The sequence below is a fragment of the Gymnoscopelus braueri genome (genome assembly GCF_963280865.1).
Source record: "Gymnoscopelus braueri genome assembly, chromosome: 14".
NCBI classification, from domain to species: Eukaryota; Metazoa; Chordata; class Actinopteri; order Myctophiformes; family Myctophidae; genus Gymnoscopelus; species Gymnoscopelus braueri.
Window position 1 is genome coordinate 21,509,953 of NC_137619.1, and position 10,389 is coordinate 21,520,341.

Below are 10,389 nucleotides of genomic sequence, written 5' to 3' on the forward strand. Positions count from 1 at the left end.
CGTTTTTTTGGGCGTGTTTGTTTCTAAAGTGTAGTTAGTAATTGCTTATTTGGGCTTTACTTCCAAAAGTTTTTAATTACTATTTTTTACCATTGGTTCTCAAATATTGTCATTTTGGACCCCCAAAGTCCCCTATTAACCCCCATCTGAAAATGTTTTGTGTCAGCTGGAGCCCCGTACCATATCTGTGTAGAATGTTTCCAAATATCCCACATTTTATTTAAAGGTTTAAAAAACAAAGCTGATCTACAAGCTCAAGCTCAAATAGCCGATGTACAAAGTACTGCTTTGATTCTTTTGGGCTTGTTTTCCTAGACCTGGTTACTTATTTATCTCACAAACTCTGGCAACGCTGCACGTTAGGTCTCATTGTGATTGGCCCAGTTGGTTGTCAGGCAACCCACATAGACGATATCGACGGCTTGTCAGCATAGTGAACTGTAAAATATGACAAAGCAAGCATTATGATATTATTATGACACAGCATTGCGTATATTTATTATTATAGCCTGCTCTGTGTGGGCAACACCTACAATGTAAGATGTAGTCTGTAAAAGGTAGCATTTTAACTGACAGAGAGGTAACAGCTACGTTATTGTTGGTCAGCCAACACTAACGTTATGTATAGCCAAATTACACTAGTTTTAGACACGCACCCCCTTAAATTGTTTTAAAAATAGCAAATAGCTAAAAACTAGTTTGTGAAAACTCGTAGACATGCCTTGAAACCAGTGGGGTTTACCTCACAACCAACTGAACCAATCAAAAGCATGGTCGTCCTGCCAGGCTATGGGATCTAGTCTCAACCATGTTGGATCGCATTGCATGCAGGCGAGCAGCTCCTCCACGGAGCGGGGGGGGGGGGGGGGGTTGGATGGGGGGGGGGGGGGCGGAGGGGGGAGGAGGAGGAGGGGGGGGGGTCAGGGCGGAAGCGATGACGTAGGTCTCGTAACACATTTGGTTGAGTGGGCCACAATGGTTACAGACGGCCAATGAGAAGTGTTGCCATGTCGGCTTATTATAAGCGACTTTGGACTTGTTTTTCTCTAAAGTCGCGTGTAAATATTGTTGGTTGCAGTTTTTTTGGGGCTTGTTTCTAAAGTGTACTTGCTTATTTTTTTTTATTTTTTTTTAACCCAGTGGTTCTCAAATATTTTCATTAATGTTTTGTGCCAGGGAGGGAGCATTTGTGTTGTTACAATGTTTCAAAACTATTCCAAATATTCCGAGTTTTCGAAAATAGCAGATCTGCTATTTTCAAATAGCCAATGCATATTAGGTTGTTTTCCTAGACCTGGTTGCTTATTTCCCTCGCAGAATATGGCAACACTGCCAATGAGAGCTGCCCCGGATTCCACAAGTCAGTCAAAGTCCGGACATGCCTCTCGTTGCTGTCAATAATGTCCCAATTGATTACATCCGTTTCTCTGAATAGAAAAGATAGCCAGATCGATACAGAATAGGTGTGCTGCGAACTTGAAAGGGAAAGCCATTACAATAATCTATAATAGGCCAATAATAGGCTGTGTAATAAATGTTTAATCAGGCAACAACATGGCCTAAATTATTGATCAGCTACCATTTGTCCCTTTTTTGACTAAACTTAAGCACTTATTTGAATACATATTTCGTTCGTTTCAAATATCAATTCCCTCTTAAAAAAAAAGAAGCTTATCTGTAACCTGCTGTGCTGAAACATTACAGTCATTTAGCAGACACCAAACATTGTTGGTGTCGGTGAATCTTAAAAACAGAGTTTTTAATGCTCCTCCTGGAATTCGAGTTATTCGACTGATGACCACTTTGTTTAAAAACGTGACAACAGTGGTGGTAAAAGAAGTACTCACATTTTTTACTTAAGTAAAAGTGTTAATACGGCAATACTGTAAAAGTTTACTTGAGTAAAAGTAAAGTACCAAAGTATTGGTATCAAAATGTACTTAAAGTACCAAAAGTAGAAAGTACTCATTATGCAGAATGTCCCATTTCACAAGTTTTCAAAAATCTTTTGAAAATAGCAGATCTACAAGCTCACAATGCCTGGCATCGTGACGCATTGTGAGCTTGTAGATTGGCTATTTTCAAATGGCCAAACTGTATATAAGGATGAAGTGGGTAATTATGTTTTGTGATAATAATCAAAATTTACAAAGTAACTGTGTAACTAAAGTTTTCAAATACTTGCAGTGGATTAAAAGTGCAATATTTGCCTCTGAGATGTAGTGGAGTAGAAGTAAAAGTACTGACAATTGGAAATACTCCAGTAAAGTAAAAACACCTAAAAAAAGTACAATACTTGAGTAAATGTACTTAGTTACTTTACACCACTGAGTAACAGTGGCCTAAGCCCGAGTATGGAGAAACAATCATTAATCATGTATGAGCTTCTTTTGCAAATTATATCCACCAGGTAAAAAGAAGAAAAGAAAAAAAAAGAAAATACATATCTGGCAGCCCACAATACAAATGATTTAATGGCATGAAAACAGAATGTATTTTTATTGAAGTTATTACTTCCTTTCTCGTTTTGAAATATCCAAGAATAACCATTGCATAACATTCTCTCCCCAAAACACAAGTCTATATATAGCATTTTAGAACGACACCCATAATATAACACGTGCTACTTCAGCCAACAACAAGTCTGAATGAGTGTTGGGTTAATCTTGTTAAACTTTTACCATAATCTCTCAGAGAGACTTATCACCAGTATAGCTGTAATGATATCCAACCTCCTCAAGCCTTGTGTGAAATGAGCTAGAGCTAGAGTCCTCTTAAGCCTCTTAGCATCTGTTGATTTGCCAGTTTGATGACGTTAGGTTATTATGTAGTTGTGTTTTCTTTGAGTAGTGCCAGATTTGTGTTCTTATCCCTCTTATGGCATTGTTGTAAATAATGTAGGGTCATGCTCAGTCAGAAAATGAATACAGGGTGGATACAATGTGGTCTAAGCCCCCTCTGCTGGTCAATTGTGGGTAATATATATATATATATATATATATATATATATATATATATATATATATATATATATATATACAGGGACACAATAAGCAAATAAAAGACAAACAATATTAAACAAAAGTCATATAAATCAAGATAACCACGAAATATCAAAGAAAGGAGCACCTGTTTGACTTTTTCTATGGTTTCTATGCACCCAGTCGACTCTATTTCACAACAACATAAGATTACACGTGACGTCACTGTGGTTCCCAACCTTTTCAGGCTGTGACCCCCCAAAATAATCATATTAGAACTAGGGACCCCTCATCCTGACAAGCACTTGGAATTGAAGGCATTACATTTAAGTTTGACTCGCTTCCACAGATAATATTGTGATAGTAGTAGATCTACGAGCTTGTAGATTGGCTGTTTTCAATTTGTTTTGCCTCTTTCTTATAAAATGTGACTATTTGGCCAATGTTTCACCAGTTTTTATTGTAGCCTAGTTTGTTGATTTGATGCAGTAATGGTCTTTTCTTTTCTATCTTTCTTTTTTTTTTAGGTATTAAAAAGGTCTTAAAAGTCCTTAAATTGTCACTTCACTGTCATCTGAGGACCCCCCCAACATCATATGGAGACCCCCGACCCACAGGTTGATACCAAATTACCCCCTTCACATCCCCCATTGCTGCTAAGGTTTTCTTTACAGAAGGTTAGAATGTGTGTGGCCTGTACTTAAAAAAATAATCTTTTACCATACTTGATCTTATCTTATTTTTCTTGTTCTTTTTATTTTACAATCCATTATTAACTCTATCATTATCTTGTGCATATTGTAGGTCTATTGATGTTGTTAGCACAGTCTTGCAGAACATACCACACTGACATTTTGAAGCTTGTGCCCATACAAGTGTGATTGTTGTAAAATAAATCCTCTTCTTGATTCATCTGAACCATTTTAAGCCCTGATTAAAGCCCTATTTTATACTTCGTCCTACGACATTGTCGTGTAAAAATTAATGAAAATAGACGATGCAAGGCCTTGTGAGCTTGGTAGAGGAATTTTTCTGTTAGGATTTCTCTTTTTGTAATGAAGTGCTTAAGGACATGAATGATCTGTGGTTTAGACTGCCACCATGTGGCCTAATGTGCAATTTCATACTATTCTACAAGTTCATGTCTGTATAGGAGTAATTTGCCTGACAGGTAGGTCCTATTGAAGAATTATTTTAAGAGAAATATAGATTTACGCACGCACGCACGCACGCACGCACGCACGCACGCACGCACGCACGCACGCACGCACGCACGCACACACACACACACACACACACACACACACACACACACACACACACACACACACACACACACACACACACACACACACACACACACACACACACACACACACACACACACACACACACACACACACACTACCGCCACCTCTATGGATATAGTAGTTTAAAGGGCAACTTTGTCTAGTATGTATCTTGGATACTATATATTGTACCATCGTGAAGAGGACAATTCCTTTCAACTTGTGGGAAAAACACAGCCAGCCTATGTAAAAGTATGTGTTTCAATGGGTTTTATGTCATTTCTCCAGTGCCAAGAGAGAAAGGTCTTGACACAGAACACAGGTGTTACAGTATGTCACATTTTCACATCTCCTCTCACAATACAATACAATGATATGATTCACGTTAAACATTGGTGAAGTTGTCCTTGAAGGGTTGTGAGCTGAAACTCACAATTTCAGTCAGTTTACTAGTTCAAGCACAACACATATTCTGCAATTAAAGACCTATCGTGATGGCATGTGTTGGCCTATTGGCTGTATTGATACCAATTATTGACCTTTTGGTCATAGACATGATTCTATATGGTTGAGGCTACCTATACCCCCTAAAGAGTTATCCCCCAACTAATCACAACAGTAAACACACACAGAAGTCTTTAAGGAACTCAATTTGTCTCTAATTCAAACCAGACTGACCCAACTACTCTCTCACACACACACGCACACGCACACGCACACGCACACGCACACGCACACGCACACTCGCACACGCACACGCACACGCACACGCACACACACACACACACACACACACACACACACACACACACACACACACACCTATACAACCTCAGTCATAGCCAGGGACCCCCGCGAGTATCAAAAAACAAAACATTCATCAGCCTCGACTTCCTGACCTCTCCTTTTAACCCGACCCCCCCAACCAATCAGAATCAAACTCCACAGCGTCTCGCTGTCTGTAACTTTGTACATGTACATGAAAGCCCCCTATTTCTCCCACCATTCCCCTACCAAAGAGCCCTTATAGCCCCCAAGCACACACACATATCTGCACCCATACAGCCCATGTCTGAAAAATCAACACAAGTTCCTACACAGCGCCCGCAAGTCTCAGTGTCTGGCAATGCCCTGCACGCTAATGACCCCCTCTACCCCTTCTCCCTTCTCTATTCCATCCCCCAATCACAACATTCCACATCCAGGTGATTAATGGGGTCACCCTGGTGTGTGGTATTGGGTCAAAGGTCAACCCACCAGCTCTTGTGGTGGGTACTTGAGGGTAACTGGGAGTCACCAGTTGGAGCAAACTCCTATGGAAGGTGAGTTGGAAAAGTCATTTGCGTTTGTTGTGCTTTGAAAAACCCGCAGTAAAATAATTAACCCTTAGAGGCAGGACTGCTATAGAGCAGGGATATACAGAAGTCATATTAGTAAGTTGAATGGGATTTTGAGGGACATACATTCACTCACACAGTAGACTAAAACAGCCAGCAGACATTTTAATAATTCAATATTTTGGTTTCATAGTGCCAATTCTCTCTGAAGTATTAAGTTCTGTTGTATCTTACATATTCCATGTAAATAAATACATCACCAACTAGCCATTAATTGATAAAGATGTATTTTTTTAGGACATTTTAGGTTTATAGGACAGCAAAGAGTAATTATTTAGTAAATAATAATAAAAAACAAGTCAATAATAATCAATACATTTTATAGTGCTATTCAAAATACTGAAAACGGTATGATTCTTCTATGCATTATTTGAAAAATGATGAGTAATAATGCATTACAAGCTTGCATTTAAAAGTAAACCTTTGTAAGATCTTGGTTTGAAATTGATAGGCATAGAAACCGTATGGACATGATATTTATGTCACGTCATAAGGTCATCTGTAGGAAAATGGCCACATTGAAAGTGAAAAACTACAAGGACTGGACCCTTCATTCCCATAATAATTCCCCACAGCCTTTTCACGTTGAAACTGGAAGGAATTAAGGGGACACCACAGGTCACAAGGTGGTGGACACCAGCAGGACACCCTGACCTTCCATTCTGCACCAGCAGAGGGAGACAAAGACTATAAGAAACACGTCATCATTTGACCAACATTGAAAATAAAGACACTTTACTAATTTGACACGGCTGCGTGGCTGAAGGGACGAACATCCCGTTCAGCTCAATCCCCACCACAACAATCCGTGTGTCTGTGGTGTAAAGTAAATGAGTACATTTACTCAATTGTACTTAAGTACAATTTTGAGGTATTTTTTTTTTTTACTTTAGTGGAGACATTTTTGTCTCCACTAAAATTGTAAATACTCCAGTCTGGAGTATTTACAATTTTCAGTACTTTTACTTCTACTCCACTACATCCCAGAGGCAAATATTATACTTTTACTCCACTATAATTATTTGAAAACTTTAGTTACTAGTTACTTTGTAGATTTTGAAAATAGCAGTTCTACAAACTCACAATGCCTTGATGAATTGTAAGCTTGTAGATCTGGCTATTTTCAAAAATATTTTGTATACACTTCTGCACAATGAGTACTTTTACTTTCGGAACTTAAAGTATATTTTGATGCCGATACTTTTGTACTTTTACTTTTTGAATACGGGACTTATAATTGTAACAGAGTATTTCTACATTGCGGTATTGATACTTTTACTTAAGTAAAAATGTGAGTACTTTTTCCACCACTGCCACTGTGATCATCCCGTTCAGCTCAATCCCCGCAACACCATGACCATCCATGATCCATGTTGAAGTGTCAACTCTGTTTTGTGGTGTTGAGTGAGATGCTGAATTAGTAGCCTACCTTGTTCCCGGCAGTGGTGGAAGAAGTACTCAATTTTACATTACAGTGCTTGAGTACATGTACTTAGTTACTTACTTTCCACCTGGTTCCTGGTCTATGCTTCGTCGTACAAGGTGTTGTTGCGCGCCGAAAACACCCTATAAGCTCACACGGTGGACGCGCGCACGCATGTATGACGGAGCAAGATTATCACGTTCTCCGGACGACATTTTCATCTACATGGTCACCTACATGTTCAAAATGTTAGTTTTAGTTTAAAGACATTTAAACACAGTTGCATTCAGAAGGACAAAGATGTAGAAAAAGACGAGAAGCCAAGGTAAGAAATGTGTGTTGACCTTGCGTGTTAGAGTGTGTGTGTGTGTGTGTGTGTGTGTGTGTGTGTGTGTGTGTGTGTGCGCGCGCGCGCGCGCGTGCGAACGAACAATGCGCCTGTTAAACCCCTATCTGTTTTAAGTTTCTGTTTAAATGTGTAGGAGAGAGAAGCAGATTTGGGGGGACTTTTAGAGCAGCTGTTGTCTATTGTTGATTAATTGATTAATTGAAGCCACTACTAGACTTGCATTTAGGATACTTTGTATCTAGGCCTAGTAGGCCTACTCAGATACTTTGTATCTAGGCCTACTCAGATACTTTGTATGTAGGTCTACTCAGGGGTGCACAGGCCCAGGGGCTACAAGAGCTCAGGGAGAGAGCTCCTAGCCAGAGCCTGTGCAAATTGTTGCTGTTATAATAAATTAACTTTCTTGTCAAAGGGCTAGTCATTCATGTCAATAACAGAGACCCAAAAGTCCTAATGAAAACTGAAGGAATAGCTTAAACATTCACATTGTAAATGTAACAAGAAAGGACCCCTCATGATACCTTTATCAGTTTATCTACTGTGTAATTATTGCAAACAGCAAGTGCAAAACAGCATTGGAAGCGCTAAAATGCTGTTGAGATGCAGCAGGTGTGTCAATATGGTGTTGGGATTATGTGTAGTCTATGCATGTGCACTGTAGATCCACTTGCAGTTGAAAATAGTTATTGTGACTGCAAGCCAGTGTACCTGCCAGGAGGTTGGGGGGGCGGCTTTTACAAGTCTGTCCCCAGGCCCATTGTCTCATAATATGCCATGGGCCTACTTGATTTGATATGGAAGTTGTGACAACCTTGAACTGTATCAGCTGTGTGAGAGAGGCTGTGCGCACAGTTGTGCATTATCAGAGCAGGGGTCTTCAATGTTTTTCAGGCCAAGGACCCCTTAGCTGAGAGAGACACAAAGCCTGGACCCCCACTACATATCCTTATAAAATTGTGTTTGCCTTCCATTCAACTTGAGATGTTTAGCTGAATGTCTCAATGTCTGTTGAAGTATTCTACAGGTTTTCTTCCTTTTAAGAGCCTATGAGTTGCCTCCAACTGTGATGCTGCAGCTTTGATGGCTTCATAGATTTGTTTGAGAGCACTATCATCAGTGTTATGTACATTACATTTTGTTTGTTTGTTTACACATTATCTTTGGTAATTATGTGTTGGATTTATGTAATGTGTATTTTCAGACATTACATTCTTTTTTCATGTCTCCCCCTTTCCGTTCAATTCATTGGCTTCCAGTTGCTTACCGCACCTAGTACAAAAGCCCAGGTAGATGGTAAGATGTTTACAGCCATAAACAGCAATACACTCATTAACCAGGTTAACGAGTAAAATATGTCTCAACAATGCAGGTTACCATAGATTTTTTTTGGATACCTTATTAATCCTGTGGGGGAAATTCAGATACAGTTTCACCCAGCTGATGGCTACTCAGATGGTTATGACAGTCAGGAGGGAGCAGCTCAGGGACACTGAGGCATGTAGACCGGCGTTGGGAGGCAAACCGGTGACATGATTACGAGACGGCCTCTCCACCCATTAAGTTATGGCAGCCCAAAGAAATGATTTAGCTGTTCACACTCAAATATTATAACATTTCCGTCTAACACATATTTATCTAACTACATACAAGTACAAGTTAACTTGGGCATATTTCTTGCAGTGGAGTTATGGCAAGCTTCCCCACATAATATGGGGGTGGTGTTGACGTGCGGCTGAACTGGCCAATGAGCCATCTACCCATAGATATATATAAAGGCTAGATGACTCACCCGCACTGCTGGCCAATGGAGTGCGACGTTGCCACATGGCGGCCATCTTGCGACGGTCATTCATAACATTATGTCTATGGTGCATGTACTTTGAAATAACCATAGCGTGCTCAATTTTCATCCGATTTTCAAACGGTTGTAAACACCAAAGATGTAGTTATGATACGGCATACTTAATGTTATTTAAAAAAAAAAACATGATTATAACTATAAGTATGCCGTATCATAACTACGTCTTTGGTGTTTACAAAACACCAAACCGTTTGAAAATCGGATGAAAATTGAGCACGCTATGGTTATTTCAAAGTATATGCACCATAGACATAATGTTATGAATGACCGTCGCAAGATGGCCGCGGTTGAGCTACGCTTGCGAGTCGCCCCCTTGAGCCATCTAGCCTTTATATATATCTATGCATCTACCTACATCCCTTCCTTCTAATATAGGGTGCGTTCGGTATATAGCACTGAGCGCACTGGCCAATACAAACTAATAGGTGAGTGTGCATTTCCGAATGCACCCATAATGTGAAAATGTTCCTTGCTCTCAGGTGATCTCAATTATGAGTACCTCATAAGTAGAATCAGGTGTGCTTGTGTTGGAATTCAACAGACACTGCCTGAAATGGAATGGCTGCCATAAATACAGTACATGCTGATTTAAGAAAAATGTGCATTGGTTTCTTAAAAAGGTATAGAGCTGTATGAAATACAAAATTCTGAATTGCCTTAAAATCATTCTTAAAGGGAATAATGGCAACCATTTCAGTTTCATACAATAGATTGCACCTTTAATAACAACCTATAAACTTCAAATAGTCCTTCAATGCCCCCCCTCCCTTCACCTCTACCCTCTCCAGTCAGTTTGGTAAAATCCTATTTAGAGAGGGGCTGTCCAGGATTAAAGGGTGTTCCTGTCGCTCTTATCTAGTGCTTGGGCACTTGATCAGAGAGGCATGCCTTAATCCGAACATCGATGCGGCTCCATCAACACGCTCTCCTGGAGCAATGCAGTGACAAAGGGACAGTTTGGGGGGGCTTGTTTGCAAGGGCAGACAACACGCACACACACACACACACACACACACACACACACACACACACACACACACACACACACACACACACACACACACACACACACACACACACACACACACA